Here is an 18,225-nt window from a genome sequence, read left to right as displayed (position 1 = left end):
GGTCGCAGATGGCAGTTCAGGACGACTGCATCTTAGTCAATAATCGGCTAGCGGTACCAGTTCAACTACGACAAGCTGTCCTCAAACGAATACATCGGGGACACCCAGGACAGGAAGCGATGTTGGGAGCAGCGCAATATCTGTGGTGGCCACACATGAATAAGGACATCGTGAATTTGGCAGAGGAGTGCCGTAGTTGTACCAGATATGGTAAGAATGTTAAATACCTTATTTCGAAAAATTCGTCAAAACCACTACCACTGCTCACGCAGCCGGGACAGGAGGTACAACTAGACTACGCGGGGCCTATAGAAAATCAGAAAGGAAAAAAAATCTATCTTTTAGTAGCTATTGATCGATTCTCAAAATTTCCATCAGTGAAGGTTACAAAATCCACAAGTGGAAAGAGCACAGTAAAATTCTTGAGATCATATATCGACACACATCGAGTCCCTGAATCAATTCGTTCGGATCAATTTTCAGGCTTTAAGGGAAAAACTCTAAAAAAATTTTGTTCGGAACTTAATATCGAACAAAAATTCTGTCCGGTGGGGGATCACAGAGGTTGTGGGTTGGTTGAACGTACAATTCAAACAATAAAAAGAAGACTGGGAGTGATGATGCTCGATGAAAATAATAAATCAATCAAATTATGTCTCAGTATTATAATGCGAGATTTACGGTGGAACAAGCAGAAAACAATTCAAGTATCCCCGTTCCAAGCACATTTCGGCAGACTACCAAAAACAGAATTTAAAATTGTGAGGGATAGGTTTTTAAATAATTCTGATTCTTTAGACAAACAACACTTGGAACGCTCAGCACTGACTGCGTCTCAAATGAAACGGAGGATTGATCAGTCGAGAGAGAATCTCAAGATAGTGCGCAAGGGACAACTCAGCAGGGATACAAGCCCACTGCACAAGCAGCAGATAACATCGGACAGAGACAAAGAAAGAGCCAAAGCCCTAAAGGAATTGTTGGAGGCAAATGCCCGATGGAACTACGAAAGAAGGGATGCAGCTAAAAATGACATCAGGAAATTAGTGGACGAGACAGGTCAACTCAATCCCGATCTTCGAAAAGAAATGATTTACTCTTGGGAAAAAGGATTCGTGGAAGATAAAGTAGAAAACCAATGCAAGTCACCACCCAAGACAATACTTAGAAAGGACCCTCTAAGGAAAAGCGGACAAGCCCTAACCAGACCACTAAAGGGGAAAATAGCTTCAGAAACGGAATCAACAATTAAGACATCGGCCGGTTCGATCTATAGAAAATCGGACATAGCTCAATCAAAAACCGTACTTACACAAGAAAAACAGAGAAGCACAAGTAAAAGTCCATCGTCGGAACCTACAAGAAAGTTCAAGCGAATCAGTTCTCCAGAACTACTAGAGGAACTGGAATCGGAGGATGAACTCCAAGGAGAAATGGAAATTGCAAATGAAATGAACCCAACAGAGCGCTTTCAGAAGAGCCAAACAATAGTCACTTCTAAGGACACAGAGGCCGGGGGAGGACTGAATCTTGCAATAAAAAGAGCTAAACCAAACCTGGCGGGACCAAAATCAGCAGAGGAAACAAACACGAATAAGCCGGAAAAGAGCGGAAAAGAGAAGAAAAGCCGAAGCAAGCAACAACAGGGAACCAACGCAAACCAAACTGCGACTGCAGTCAACTCGGAACAAGAGCAAGCAATATCTAAGCCGGATTCGGTCAGGGCAGATACCAAAATCCAGTCGAGCTCTACGCCGAAAATCAAACAGCGTCCGAAACTGAAGGGCATTGACGCGCACACCCCTTTGGAAGATATAGTGGAGACGTTTCACAATAGAAATTTGGCACCGTCTGACTGGGAGAAGTACGCGGACCAACTGTTAAAAAGAGGGGTGCAGCGAGTTGCGGATGAACTTAGAGAAAATCCTCAAAAAGGCTCAGAATTGGATACAAACTTCGAACCACCACAAGGATTCTCGGACGAATCAAGTGCGGAAGAGTCAGGTGTTCGACGAAGTTCTAGACAAACAAAGAACCCAAACGATTCGGAGATCCGATAAAACATTCAATCAAAGAAATATCCGAAATTCTTACAGGAAGAGGTCTTTTAAAGGAGGCACTTAAAGAATACAGAAACCAACTGAGAGATTTCAAAGATCGGGACGACAGACCCTTGGAGTCAAAAGTGCGACGACTCGAAAGACATTTATTTATGCGAAAATTCGGATATGCTACTTTAGACGAAGGAGTAGATTGGAACCCGAGTTGGGAAATTGAGCTGGAGGAAAACTGAAATTTACATAATCCATCTAAAAGACTTTCTTCAGAACTGAGTAAATTGAACTCTTTTAAATAAATTATCCTACTGATGTTGTATAATTTATTTCTTTCACCGAGGGGGGTGTGTCATACCGCTACTGCAGTAGCAGTATTTATTATACGTATGTACAGCCAACCTCTGGTGTTAAATCATTATTTTATGGTACGCTCAAGGTCATACATAAGTGATGACACTGAGACTAAGTGAGAGATCAGAGTACTTAACAATGATCTATCTTTCAGTACATGAGAAAACAAAGAAAAGAAAAAATCTAAATTCAATATTCAGAATACAGTATTGAATTCCAACTTGTTTTCAATTTGATATCGCAACGCATATCACATCCATCTAAAAAAACTGTCGACAATTAGATTTTTTTTCGGAAAATTGCCCATTCTAGAAAATGCTAGTAAATGTGTAAGCATAAATTGGGAGAAATTATTTCTTTTTCGTTCTGCAGTTTATTATTGTTTCAGGTATTCAGATTTCCATGGACCTCTCAGAGTATAAAAAAGTTGCCGAGTCTTTCTGTGTACCTCTTTTGATGGAACTCTTCTCCAGTCTTCAAGCACTTTGCAACCTACTGATAACTCCCGCCGAGCATCTGTCGTCAGTAATCAATGGCCCTGAACTGGAAGGATTTGAACAGACAGTGGTTCACGATTTTGTGAAATTGAGGGTGGACTATAAAAGGGGAGATCTGAGTCGCCTGTTTTTGGCACCACCTTCGTCACCTACACCCACTGGTGCTTGATAGATCAAGGAACAAAAGTTATATTTAATCTATCCTACCTTTTATTGATATTTAATTTATTAAGAGTAATGAACGTAGTGAAGACTTATATAGGTCTTGTCGTTTTTTTTTTCCAGGAAAAAGTCTTAAAATATTGATGCACATAGGTATGATGCACTTTTTGAGTTCAATTGAAATTCATCTGCTGAAAAGGACGTAAATAGCTTTCTCCAAATACGGACGTAGAAATGGCGCGAAAAAACGTGAACGACTTCTAGTTTCGAAAGTGGAATTGAGTTTTTAGATTCCAAGCGGAATAAAAACTTTACATATTGATCCAGTTTTCTCTAGTTGCGTTCATGTTTCGTTTATCAAAAAAGCGGCGATCACAAATTGTTCTAGAAATTCAAAGAGCTTAAAAGGCATCTATTTTTTGCTTTGAAATTCGAAAGTTGAGATTTTTTCAACGAAGTCAGTGTTTTTTTTATGTTTACTTGCGTTCATTACTCTTCGATTGGCTATGTTCAGAGATTCATACGAAGATTATTTTTTTTGATATTTCACGGGTTGTTCCTTTCAAGAATAAAAAATTTCGGAAGTGGGGTATGCTTTTTTTCTAGGGAAACTTAGATGGTTGTTTTTAGATGAATTGCGGATCCAAGAGAAGATGTTGCGTGATTCAAAGTTTCGCGCAACAAAAGTGTTTATCCGTTGCGGTCTGAAAGCTTGAATAATCCCCATCTATGAGTTCAAACTCATCACACATCATAAATTTTGCTGCGGTAGAAGTTTTGTCCGGCATATTTTAGCCGAACTATCCGTTAATTTCCGTCGTGAATTGTCGTATCCAAGAAAAGAAAATGCGTGATTCAATGTTTCGCAAAATAAGTGCTTGTCCGTTGCGGTCTGAAAGCTAGAATACTGCCTATGGATCTATGAAATCAAAATCTTTGCCCCTCATAAATTTTGCTGCGGTAGAGTTTTTTGGGCGTATTTTTTCAGCCGCGTTATCCGTTAACTCCCTTCATTGCCAATAAACACCATACCTTCGCGGTTTTTCTCTATGTTTATTTTTTTCTGAGTTTTTCTTCAGCAGAAATTGTGCCTGTTTAATTGTTTCCAGAGAGGTCGAAAAATTGATTTTGTGGAACATATTTTTGAAATAAATGTATTCAATTTCGTGTTATCTTGCTATGTAGTCATTTTTCTTGGTAGTCAGTCAGCAACCGTTCCTAGGTTTTGGTAAATTGAAGATATTCCTTCAACGCGGAAGCGAGGTACTCCTGTGACGAGCGTAAGTGCGTCTGGCCTTTCGATAAAAACCTGACTCCGGTGAATCTGATGGAAGAGCTACAGTAAGATTGGCCGTAGACAAATCTCAGCGAATCTACGGCTTTTTTTTCGGCTTTTTTTTTTGTTTTTCGGCCTATATTATATCTGCTCAGTAGCCCTCTATTGCATTGTTTGAGGAGCCGTGTAAGTGCATTTTGAGGTCAAGGGGGACTTAATATCTTTTTATTAGTCCTAATTTTTTTGAATAATTTTCGGCTTTCGTTTTTTTTCGTATTAATAGGTTTCGGCCTATTTCATATCGGCTTAGTCGGCTTTTTATTTGTCGAGCGAATAAAGTTTGTATGTGTATGCGTGTGTGTTTAAGGGTGAGGTGGACCTAATAAACTTTGTCGATATTTTTTTCGGCTTAAAGGGTTTCTGCTAAGGTATTTTCGGCTTGCTATTTATTTTTGATGCTTATTTTATCTTCCATTGTCTTGGCTCGTTTTTGTTTCGAAGCTATATTTATTACTTTTAATATATCTAGTTCATGAACATTATCGATGTTTTTTTTTTCGTTTTTTTCGACTTAGCTGCTTTATTGTTTTGTATCGCAGTTGGTGCGAAGTTCAGCTTCGCCTCTCTGTATAATGCTTTTCTCAGCTCAAGTTCGACCACAACTATTTCAAATGATGCTAAAGACACAATGCCACTCAACTCTTTGATGCCATCTAATGGTTTTGAAAAAATTAGGTCAATTTTCTAATTTAGGTCAAGTTCCTAGGTTATTGTCATAATATGGAAAGAATGGTTTTTTTCTCGAATCTCTACTGCGTATCAAATACGCATTATGAACTGTTTGGGAAAACAAAGTATGAAAAAAGAGACTCACTATTCAGAATTGAAGATGATACCTTTATCGTGACCAGGTTGCTAGGTGAGTCCGTAGATGATTAAGAATGCATCCAACGCGGGATGGAGGCATAGAACAAGGTTAAAATGCGTCTCGAGAAACAAAAAAGACGCAAGCACGAGTGATAGAGGCGGTAGTAAAAGCACCATCTTGAATTGCCAAGTAAGCACATGGATAATATCAGAAATCAACAAAATACAAAATGAAGAGGACAAATGCTATCGATATGCGTGGAGTTCCAAGAATCAAGCACCACTGAAAGAAATGGAACAAAAGCACAAAAACAGATGGAATATGAGAAAAGAAATTCGAGTTAAATCAATTCGATTGAAAATCAAGAAACAAAGTATGGAACGTTTAGGGCACATGATACGAATGCCCGACGACAAGAGTAAAGCATTTAACCTTCGGATGGCTGAGTTAACTGGAAGAGACTGCAAAACAGAAACAAAGAACCGATAGCCCCAGACACTGGATCAAAAGAATATGTTAAACAGGCATGGACCAGCTAGAGATAAAAGACAGGGCTCTGGACAGGAAATAGTTGAAAGCGAATTTAAGGAGTCGAAAGTCTTACTTGGAACGATGGGAGGAGTCACAAGAGAACGATTGGAGAAAAATTGAAAGATCACAAAGGAAGAAAAGTGTTTCACGGAATGTAAACTATGCAAACGAACATTCGAATCGAGATCTGGCCTAGCGACACATACAAGAAGAATGTACAGAGAAAACGAAAGCGTACTGACGTGCATTAGATGCCGAGGGGTGATCAATATTGTTGACATGTAAGCTTAATTTTAGGGCTTGTTGCTTTCCTTGATATCCGTGAGTCTTTTCTGGGATTTTTTAGCAACCAATTCATTCTTTACACTGCCTTTTTTTTCGACCGAAGTCGCTTTTTTTCAAACCTTAGGCTATTAACACAGACTATTATATTACAAATTACACTTAGGCTTAAAGGTATCATGGATCTGTAGCGTAGAGGTATTTTTTCGTGTACTAGATAGAATGCGTCCGCTCTATAAATAAAGGCATATTGACAAATTTCTTTTTTTTTTTCAAATTGGCTGGTACTGCTAATGCGTCATAATTGGGTTGCGTCACTTGGCAATTATGCAGACTCATAATTGGCGTGTGTCACTTAAGAAATTTTGTAGGCTCAAAGTTTTACTCGTTCAGTTTTTCCCAGTAGCGTTATCGGTCATATTTTTGCTTTTGTATTCGAAGTGCAATTTTCCCTCTGTGTAACTCAAATTTTATTTCCAGTTATTGCGAAATAGTCATCCGTAGTCGAGTAAAACTTATTTGTGTTTTTTTTGCATTTTTCTTGCGTTTTTTCCATTTACTTTTAATCAAGATCAGTTTGTGTTTAAGTTTGAGTTTGGATTAATTCGCTAAAATGAGGGGAGCAATTGCAGACTTTGGGTTCTATGATTGCTTTCTCTGTGGAACAAAACAGCAGAACTTGAGTGAATTCAATGCGCATTTGACAACTGCAACGCATATAAATTGTTTATTGAGCCGAAATTTGGTTTCATCGGAACAAGCTATCATCTTGAGTGAGGCAAAAATTTTGAGTCCTTCGGCCAAAAATTCAACTGATGTCGAAGCTACGACATCATCTGGAGTGTCGAATGTGCGACCTCTTATGGAAAGTTTGGACCACAATATAGCTTTAGCTTTCGAGGAAAAATTATCACGTGGCGGTGATGAAGATTATTCAGTTGTAGAATCAACGGTTAACAAAAGGCGGTCACGAAATAAGAAGAAAAGAAAAAGAATTTTTTTGCCGATGGAATCGAAAATGTCTGAAAATGATTTGAGCATTTCACAGAAAGAAAGCGTTGTAAAGAATTTATGCAGTTTGAGCTCCGTTAGATGCTTTGTCTGTGATAAAGATGTAGGTGATTTTAACTCAACACTTTTTCATGAAAAAGGGCGAAAACATTTGCAGAAAATGGATGATGTTATTTGTGATCTACCGCTGGACGCAAACTTATACAAATGCAACGATTGTGGTGAAACGTTTTACAGTTTTGAATTGTTGTGGCGTCATAATGATGAAAATTCTGTAGAAAAAACGACTTCTGATTTCAAGCTGTTCAGTTGTGTAAATTGTGCCGAATCATTTGCGAGTTTTCGGGATGTAAGTCATCATTGCAAGGCGAAACATAAAGATAAAATAAACTGGAATTCGAGAAATCGTTCCATAAATAGGAGAAATTCGGATTCTAAAAAGTCATTAGATTGTACCATTCCACTTCATTGTAACGTGTGCAACATGATAGTACCATCTTCTCTGACGCTTAACATGCATCTGGATGATAAATGGCATCAGCGTGCATTAGCGAAGGAACAACGAGACAAGTTACACAACAAGTGAATCAGATTGTTGCGGAAACTGATCAATGCGTGACAGTTTTGAAGCCCAAAGAAGTTTATAACGATTATATGATGGTTAAAAATTTATGTTTGCGAAATTTGTAGTAACGAAGTTTACTAAATTTGCACGAAAATGTAGTAGAACTGCTCTTTTTTACTGGGTTCATTCTTTGATGAGAAAGTTTAGTTGAACTTGAAATTTGTGTTGGAATGAAAATGAAAACAAAGACTTAAACTCAATAGATGTTTTGATTACGTGATAGTTGATTAAATGAAAAATACAACAAAACTAGCGCGTCAAGCGCCCCTCCGGTGCTACAAAACCAACTCTTTTGAAAACAGATCAACTAAATTTCTTTGTGAATAGCAGACAAAATAAAAGAGCAATTTAAAAAAAAACAGAATAACTTGTGCCAAAAAACCAAAAATTTCATTCACGGAAAAAATATGGCAAATATACATTACTTTTAAATTTTTTTTAGCGTTAGACCTACAAGCTTAACTGCACTATGACCTGTTTCTTTTTACTTCACTCCCTTTGCTCAAATAATTGTTCAAAACTATATACAAGCTGATATTACTATACAGGATAACAACAAAAACATGATTTCAAGCGACAAACTGCGAATTAAGCAACACACTTAATAGTCATATAAAAGTTACTCATTATTTCGAACCACTGTCCTGATGCTTCATTTCGAATCAAACAAAAAGTAACAAAGTTTGTCTGCAAGCATTACAGAATTTCACGATAAACGCTGTCGATGGAGCTGTCTGTGTCCGAAAACATTGAGAGAAAACATCATCAGAAAGCATAAAGGAAAATATCATCTTTCAGATCTCCGTTGCCAAGATCCAACAACCAGACCCAACAGGAATTATCAGAGAAAAACTACAAACCTGAAGTCACCGGAAAGAACTATGCTTTTCGTTGCAAACACTAAATCCACAGCCATGAAAACACGCAAAAAACTATCCAGCGCTTTCACATTGTGTCGATACATCATTGGTGCTTCATCTCAGACAAGGAGTGGAGTTTTTAATCAGGTTGGACAACTCTAATCGGTCAGTGACATTTCAGTTTTTAATTAAAATACGGAAGCGCGAATGTGCTGTTAGTCCTACATATAACTGTGCAGCTCCAATTTCACTTGAATGTACAGCTAAGACTGGTGTTCTTTCATCTCCATTGACTGTTCGCACCGCTCTCAGAAGACAATTCAATGTATATCTTTTTCCAGTTCCAACTGGAGCATCCAAATACAAGCAACATTGCTCTGAACACTGGACAAATCCATACACAATCAAAATTGTTTCTTTCTCCGGGATTTAGACTTTGTCAACCCTCATTCAAGTACGCATCCAGCTTTTCTGTTTTAACATCTCGATTGTAATCTGTTTTATCGGTCACATCCTCTGCAAAGCTCATCGACTGCTTCAAGGAAACCTTTGGTTGCTCGCTGATAACGGGAAAACGAAAACTGGCCAAATTCCATTGGTGGTCTTAGTATTTGTTCTATGTCGATGCGACTTTACAACGCAACGACTCGATAGTTAAAATTGAGTTCTTGTACAGTAAACTGTCTTACCAAAACTCTCAATGCCGCTCAAACAATGAATTCGGATCCTCGACTTCGCAAAAAGCAGCTGTGATAAAAAAAGTCTCGGCACTGAAGGAGAGGCTGGAGAGAAAGCAGCTCCTGATAAAGCCATAGTCCATTCGCCATCGTCTGCAAGAAATTCCAGTCGAGAGGAACTCATCCTGATCATTTCCAGTTGTTCGCCCTGCACATATTTCAATTCTCCATAAGATATTTTTCCTATTTAAAGCAAAACTATCTTATACAAGAAAGTTTAGTTGTATTGTTGTTTTAAATCTTCTGAATTCGAATGATTCAGCTGCCTCGGCATGTAAAGTTTCTCACCAGCACAGGAGTGCACAGTCGGTATTCGGTCAATAGTTAAACCATTACGTTTTCTAGACTTCCAAAGTTCTTAAACCGAGTTCCGCACAAACTTGAGGGGAAAATCTGAATACTTAACATCATTGTTTGGATGTTGGCGGTTGCATGTAAAACAGCTGTTTCTTCAGTTTTGCTAATACGGGATATATTCAATGCCTCATATATGTTTCGCTCAGCGAAAGCTATCCAATTATCTTTTTCCAAATGAACTGGAAGAACCTGAACAGCTGAAAAATGCTCAGATTGCGGAATGAAAATTCTTACACAAGCTTCAACTGCGCCAAAACATCTTTAGTTTTCGTACACTCCAGTTTCATCAATTATTTCGGCAATCTTAAGTCGTGTCATGTTTCTATCGCATCCCTATTAATTATAAAAACGGCTAGTATCATTATACTTCAGCCTTCAACTTCTAATTAATTGTTTTTATTAACTTGCAAAAAGCTGTGCTTCACAAAGTTTCCAACAGACAGTTGAAATTTAATACGAATCGGTCAGCAATAGACCTCGTTCAGATATTTCAAGATATGTTCCGGTGTAAACCTAGAAATACAAGCTTCCAAATTGATGAGCACTGTAACACAAGCTGAGTTTAGAATTGTAGGGCAGAATCCCTCGGTTGTCAATTACATAACCCGCAATTAAAACAAAAGACCCTTCATTCTGCGGATCGCGACGACGGCATTGTGGATAAGGACGATCATCGTTCCAGATAGTTGTATCATTAAACTGCTTTGGAGTTTTTTCTAACCTTTACAGTCAGTCATACCAGGCGACTTTGGATTTCACCGGCCACAAGGTTCATGAACCATGCTTTTGAAGACGATATTCCGAAATTTCTTCGATTGCAAGTTCTGGCTCGTCTCGGAAAAATGAGGATCTGGAGGCAGCTCTGTTTTAATGAACATCTTCCACACAATTAAGATGGCTGGCAGCTGCTACCATCAACAGAATGTCGTCAGACGGCGCATCTGATATTCGATAACGTACATGTACGCGGTTACTCTCCCGAAAAACTCCGAACAAAATGCAACGTCTCGAATTATTTTTCAAATGGTTCATCTAACAAATAAAATTTCTCTCCACGAAATGATATTCAATTGTTTTATCTAACAAATATAAATCACCCCCAGTTAGGTATCGTCCATTAGATATCGCAGCTTTTGCCTGACTGCTCTTATCAAGATATCGGGTCGGGACGACGCATTTTGTCCTTCGCTGAGACAATTCTGAACTTCATTCGACAAAAGATTGAAGGTAAAGTTATGAAAAAAATTCAGATTTATGGAAATTTAAGCATGTAGCGTCCTGGTATCTAATCAAACTGATATATAAATCTTGCTCAGTAAATCTTAATAAAAAAATTCCGGTTTATGCGTCCTGGTAACTAAACAAACTGATATTTAAGTCTTACTCATTACATCTTATTCAGTAAAATAGGAAACTTCCCCAAAACTAAACTACCGTTTCAATTTTTGTTTATCATACTCCTGTAGAAGTTTTGGATGCCATCCATCGGTTCCATACGGAAACAAGAGCACAAAGGCAGCGCATAGTACGACCTGTGCGTATCTGGTCTTTCTAAAAATTGTCCGCCTTGTTTCCTAACAACTATGTCTTCTGAATTCGCCTCCTCGTTGAGCAGAAAGGCAACTTCGTGTAAATTGGCATTGTGAGCTCTCCTATGCTCGTTAGCTGGTTTGGCTTCCGGGTGAATTATCATTGTACTCTTTTGTAAAAGATCAAGATTGGCAATCTGCGCAAAATCTTTCACATAAGGGCTTCGATTACAAAGCATTCTCAAAAAGGAAACCCAACGTTTGAAGTACATTTCACCAGGAGCCACATGAGCAATTTTTTCATCTCACTGTGATTGCAAGTTGACAAACTGGAATGCATTTTTAGAACGTCGTCTTCCGGTTCATGCGTCGTTTTTCCACGTCATTTTCCGGATCTTGCACAAAGTACTGGATAAACACCATTGGTTTGTTACCTGTATCCCATCAAACAATGCCATTCCCTAAAAAGTCAAATGAACACATACGATCAAAAATTAGAAATTCGTCAATTTGTTACGAAGATTACCAACTTTTATTTTGACAGTCTGTTGATACGAGTTGGTTGCACTAATTTCATTTTTGCTATTTTGACAGAAGCAATTGAAAGAGCTTTGTTAATTGGTCTAGCATATATCCGAAACACAATCCTTTTAGCGCTCGTATTATTTACAAGAGACTTGATGAGGAAATGCCGCAGTTGAGGCCAGTCTGTTATTCCAATTTTTCCGTTATAGCTGAATTTATTACTGGATTCATCAAAAAATGTCTCTGCTCGACAAAAAAGGACCCAACTGACTTATTTCGTATCTGAAGCTCTCTAATGAGCGGCATTGTCTTGAATAACTGATCAACACTTTGCGCCCACCCATATTTCTTTTAGTTTTCGTAACCCACAACGATGAAGCCGGTGCATCGCATCATCGGGTAATACTTGATTATCTATTATCTAACCAAAACGTCCAAGTTGAAATCTTGCAGATGAAAATTTTCAAAAACTGGAAATTTCCAGATGAACCTCTGTTATATTCAAAGGCAACGGGATGAGTTTTGCTTTCAATATACAATAAACTATCTTCATTGGGGGGTTACTGTTTCTGGTATTTGGGACCGACTTGCTTGGACTGCAAGTTGGTATGAATCAATTACACTTTCTAGAACATCTCTTACGCCAGCGTTTGTCAGAGTTGTAAATTGATCAGTGTCGATTGCGTTGTTCTCTAATCAGAACAGCTAATTAACAAACGTTTGTAAATTTAATTTGCTTAGGCGGAAAAATATCACTTCTTTGTAGACAACGACGAAACTAACAGTTTGCATTCAAAGTAAGGTTACTTTGGAATTTTTTCAAAACGTTTCATTGTTTGAAAGATTTCGTTTTCTATCTAAAACCTTGTCTGCTCGTAAAATTTCAAGCAAGTTCTATCAGTTTGTTTTTGACTTAAACTAAACAGCTCTAATTGTAATCGTTGCGGTGTGATCGGGGTTCCCAGTGTCTTGTAATTGGGATCGATTTGCTTGAACTGTAATTTGGTATGAATCAACTCCACTTTGCACAACATCTCCTACACCAGCCAATGGCTGAGTTATAAATTGCGCACTGTCGATTCCGTTGTTGTCTATTCAAAATAGCTTTCATTAAAAATTAGCGTACAGATTTTTCGAAGTCTTGTATATATTTGCCTCAGCGGTAACTACTATTTCTTTCTGGATGACAAAGACTGACATTTTGCCCAAAATTGAAAGGTTTCCTTGAAAGCAATTCAGAAGTTTTTCCTCGTTTAAAAGCTCTCGAACTTAAGATGAAGTTTTTCCTTTTTGTTTTTCTATCAGACCTATCTGCTTCTTGAGCCTAACTTCCTTCTAAAAGTTGCCATTTTTTACGCTCCAATTTCTTTTCAGCTTTTGAAAATTGACTCACCATCACTGTTCATAATCGTTGCAGTCTGATTCAAATGCTGAACTGAATCACCCTCGTTGTACTCAAAAGCAAGGGTTTGATTGTTTCCACCAATAGCCAAATTACCATATTAATCGGGCGTCTCGTTGTCAAGTAATTGGGAGCAGTTTGATTGAGGAGCAAGTTGATAGAAATCTGTGCATTTGCTTTCCATCAACTTGCGCCTCAATCAAACGACAACATCTCTTATACGAGTCACTGACAGCGTTGTTAACTGAATAGTGTCGGTCGCACTGTAATGTAATCGAAACATTTGTTTCGAAAATTAAGCATTGAAGTGTTTCGGGTTCCTTATCGGTTTATGAATTCGTGTTCATATAATCATGCTGCATTTTTGAGAAGATACTTACCGTTTGCACAAACCCTTCCACACAAAGGTTTACTTAACAAAACCTCAAATACTTATCTGGAGTGAAAAAAAAATTTGGTCCTTACTATGAGTATTGTCGAGTATACGACTTTCCTCTTGAGTTCCTTCTGCTTCTAAAAAAAGCAACTTTTAACTCTGCTCGTATTTTCGGAAAATTATTTTAAAACTTAACATACCATCATAAAGGGCAGTCGGATTCAAAAGCGCTCTTCATGATAATTAAGAACCATATAATAATCTGCAACAGAGCTGGTTTCAGCTCCAATTGCTTCCTGATTTAGAACCTCTGCTTGGATTCTGCCTACAATGGTTTCTTGATTTAGCGGGACAGTTTCACCTAATCTCAACTTTTTAACAAAACATCGATTGTTTCTTCTTCATTTCTATGATCAAGCTTACTGACTGAAATAATGTTACAGCCTCGCCGGGAGAAGCTTAACGATAAGTTTTTTGTAATAGTTTTCGCTTCCAATGATCTAACTGCTTATTATGAATAATTTTTCAATTGAATAAATTAGCAAAGAGACGAAAAAAACACCACCTCTTACGGCAAAAAAATAGAGCCATTGGCAAAGAAACGACTTTCACCTTCTTTGCTGTAGCCTCTGCTTAGGTTCCGCCTATTTTAGGTTTTTATTTAATTGGACAGTTTTATCAAAAAACTGATAAACAAAGCCTTTAAGGCTACTTCCTAATTTTTCTATATCAATTACATTTTTCAGAATTTTAAGGTGAGCCAAAATTTGTTTGCAACACGTGAGAAGGTGTTGCATAAACACTAAAGTAATCTGAAGTCTTGCCTCTGAACAATTACAGACACCTTTAGTCGTAGCAGCACAGTTCAAGTCAACTAAAATCTCATCATTCAAGGAATCTTAAACGAAATATTTTTGACCTATAAACGTTCGAAAACATTGAAGACATAAACCAACATTTGCGGTCTCGATTTAAATCATCATTTTAATCACTTTGATCAGTTTGTTCTAAACTCAGAATGATGTGTTGAGCCTTTGAATTAGTGTTGACCATTTGAACTTTTGATCAAGTTTTGACTGTTTTATGAGATTTATACAACTTGCCTGATTTCATTTTGATGAAATTATTTACTTCACGAGCTACCCACTAACTATAGGTTTTCTGAACCATAAGCAGTAAACAATTTGACTCTAATCCTAAAAATAGTAAGCAACTAAAAAATTTGTATCTTCAATAGCGGCATTGAAATGTTGTTGACAGCTTTTCGTCAAACTTTGGAGAATTTGAATGAAATTCAGATGAGATGCTTTTGCGACAAGGGGAACTTTTTGTCAAATCTAAGGAAAAACAAAGTATAGAAAACTGAAGTAAAAACATTAAGTTGACTTTAAATTGGTCGACCTACCTCTTTCTCGCTTAATCGTTTTGCGCGTCGAAAAAATATAGAACATTTTCTTCTCATAACAGCATTTTCTTTCTTGGTTCGGTTTTAAATTTCATGGAATCATCAGATTCTATTGTTTAAATTGGCCTCCAGTTCAACTTTATCCAGTAGCTCTGATTGGGCTCTTGAAAATACTTCAGCTAGTTCTGTAGATAGAGGCATTTATCTGAAAAATATCCGGTTGGTGCAGAGTTTCTAAAAAAACATCGGTTTGGTGCAGATTATCTCAGAGCTGGAAAACTCTATCTAACCGGTGTTGAGAAACATTCGGTCGAGAATATTTCCAAGCCATTTACAAGTCATAAGTCCATCATTGTTGGGTAATTGTGCGGTGAGACCTCAAAGTACTATCAATTACTCCATTAGATTAAAAAATTCAATTTTGCTTTAAATTGATTCGGCTTAACTCTGAATTAAAAAACATAAGAACATTCTTAATTGAAAAAAAAGTTCGGTTAAAATCTCTGAGTTGGTTTGCGAAATAAGCGCTATCAAGTCAACCATCGAGCAAGTTTAAGGAAAAATAAGTTTCTCAAGAGTAAGGAGTAGTCCGCAAATCGTCACTTGACTTAGAAGATTCGTCTCTTCTCGTTTCAATGTCTGAGTTGTAAATTGCGCCTTGTCGATTCCGTTGTTGTCTATTCAAAATTGCTTTCATTAAAAATTAGCGTACAGATTTTTCGAAGTCTTGTATATTTTTGCCTCAGCGGTAACTACTATTTCTTTCTGGATGACAGACTGATATTTTGCCCAAAATTGAAAATCTCCTTGAAAGCAATTCGGAAGTTTTTTTCGCGTTTAAAAGCTCTCGAACTTAGGATGAATTTTTTTTGTTTTTCTATCAGACCTATCTGCTTCTTGAGCCTAACTTCCTTCTAAAAGTTGCCATTTTTTACGCTCGAATTTCTTTTCAGCTTTTGAAAATTGACTAACGATCACTGTTCATAATTGCTGCAGTCTGATTCAAATGCTGAACTGAATCACCCTCGTTGTACTCAAAAGCAGGGGATTGAATGTTTCTACCAATAGCCAAATTAACATATTAATCGGGCGTCCCGTTTCAAGTAATTGGGAGCGGTTTGATTGAGGAGCAAGTTGATAGAAATCTGTTCATTTGGTTTCCATCAATCAATCGCGCCTCAATCAAAGAACAACATCTCTTATACAAGTCACTGACAGCGTTGTTAACTGAATAGTGTCGGTCGCACTGTAATGTAATCGAAACATTTGTTTCGAAAATTAAGCATTGTGAAGTGTTTCAGGTTTCTTATCGGTTTATGATTTCGTGTTCATATAATCATGCTGCATTTTTGAGAAGATACTTACAGTTTGCACAGACCCTTCCAAACAATGGTTTACTTATTAAATTCTCGAATACTTATCTCGAGTGATAAAAATTTGGTCCTTACTTTGAGTATTGTCGAGTATATGACCTTCCTCTTGAGTCCCTTCTGCTTCTAAAAACGCAACTTTTAACGCTGCTCGGATTTTAGGAAAATTATTATAAAACTTAAGATACCATTGACATTTGCCGAGATTTAAAGGACAAAACTAGATTGTTCGTAATAGTGAATTGATAGATTAGTTGCTTAGATTCTTTGTTACTTTAGATTTAGTTAGTCAGGTTCTGACTAAGAGAAACAAATTAAATAAAGGTTGAATAAAGTTTACATCTAGCAAGCGATGTATCAGAACATAAGAGTGATCACACACAGTGTGTCGCTCGATAAGGCCAAACCAGTGACCTTGAGCAGACTGGTATATAAATCTGCAGCATGGCTGCAAAAGACAATAAATCAAATGAGGTACTAAATGTCGCCTCATCACATTCCCCGCGGAAGGTAAAATTTCTTGGAGAATCCAAAAAATTTTTCAATAAATAAATAAATAAATAGACTGCACCCCTAAGCATTATTTTTTAGATAGCACCCCTATCCCGTAAAAATGCATGGTGATAAAAATAATGTTTACATAACGAAGTTTTGTTAAAAGTTTGAAAGTAAGTTTTAGCGACATTCATTTTCCGTCCTGAGCTTTATCCAGCGATGATGAGAATGGCGCCTCCGGAGAAGTTAAGTGTGAACGGTCCCGAATGAGAGGTCGCCATTTAGATGACTGTGAGGAAGGTAGAACACTTTTGGAGGGTAATATGTCAGCTTCTTTTTCCAGCGATTTGTCTTCTTCCACCGATTTAACAGAGTGTCGTAATGGGTCGCCGAAGAATTTTGTGGCCTTTTTGCTACGAGATGAGGTCCGAGTGCCTTCCGAATCATCCGTAGCCGGTTGAGCTGGGAGAGAAAGAGATGGGAGCGACGAATATGGGTCTGCTTGAGCACTTTTGTCTGGAAGAACTGGACCCTCGGAGTCGACCACGTCAAGTGGTAGCTGATGCAGACCAGCAACCAAAGTTGTAGGGTCAACAGGCTGAGTGATGGGCGGTAGAGAGACACAAGTATCCATTGGAGACTGGCCCGGTGTGAGGGATGAGTTGCCAAACGTGACAGGCGGTGATTCGTCATGTAACCGTAATCGCTTTTCCATTGGAGTAGATATCCGAATTTCATGCGAAGCGTGCTGGTCGGGAGGACTCTCACTAGACGAATCAACAGTAAGATCCACCACCGCCGGCTGTGACACGCTCGTGTTAGCTGGCCGTTTTTCAAGCAACGTCGGATGAGATGCGCGAGTAACTGGTTTCTTTCCCCCACTTTTCGAAGATGTTCCAGAAGTTTGGAGACGATCACCTAGTGTGCTGTGTGTTGCTGAAAAGTTATTATTGAAGTTAGGCTTAAGGCAGACATGATTTTTTCGATAAACTTTTCCCTTGTCAGTAACATAGGTGTGATCGGTGATGCGAGTAATTTTGAATTTCGCAAGCTTAAAAAGAGGAAAGAGGTTTGCCAGACTGACGATCTATAATTTTTCTAAACACTCTCACGCGGTTAGGATCGGATAAAAGGAGAGTTTCTAGTTTACTTGTTTTGGACTGCCGACGGTGTTGAAGTGTCGGTAAACGGCGAACAGTATCCTGGGCCCCTGGAGGCGTAGTAGCTGACCGGTCTTCCGCAAAGCAGAGTGTTTTGCGAGAAAGGCCTGTTTTTAATGACTGGGCCAAATCCGAATGGCGACTCGACAGCTCCTGTAGAACCCGCTTTCCCCCATCTGGCGGAAGGTTTCTCTTATGCTGTGTCCAATTATTAGCCGCCCGAGCAAGATCAGCTAGCGCTTTGTACGGCTCACTCTCCGCAATGTTTCCCTCTAGTGAGAACATTGGGTTGAAGCGCGGAGCAATCTGAGGACTGAGACTGCCTCTGGGCACCACCTTGACACGATCT

General features: G+C 38.2%; 2 protein-coding genes across 2 annotated transcripts in view; both read left to right on the top strand.

The window, feature by feature from the left end:
* Positions 1–18,225, top strand: part of LOC134851547 (paraplegin-like) — a 215,967-nt gene that overhangs the window by 69,003 nt on the left and 128,739 nt on the right. The gene's annotated exons all lie outside the window — the stretch shown is intronic.
* LOC134851548 (uncharacterized) overlaps positions 16,248–18,225 on the top strand; it is an 85,556-nt gene continuing 83,578 nt past the window's right edge. Inside the window, exon 1 of the mRNA XM_063867678.1 lies at positions 16,248–16,258. The gene's annotated coding sequence lies outside the window, so the exon portion shown is untranslated. The remainder of the gene's footprint in view (positions 16,259–18,225) is intronic.

Source organism: Symsagittifera roscoffensis, chromosome 7 (genome assembly GCF_963678635.1).
Source record: "Symsagittifera roscoffensis chromosome 7, txSymRosc1.1, whole genome shotgun sequence".
Lineage (NCBI taxonomy): Eukaryota > Metazoa > Xenacoelomorpha > Acoela > Convolutidae > Symsagittifera > Symsagittifera roscoffensis.
This window is presented reverse-complemented; position numbering and strand designations above follow the sequence as displayed.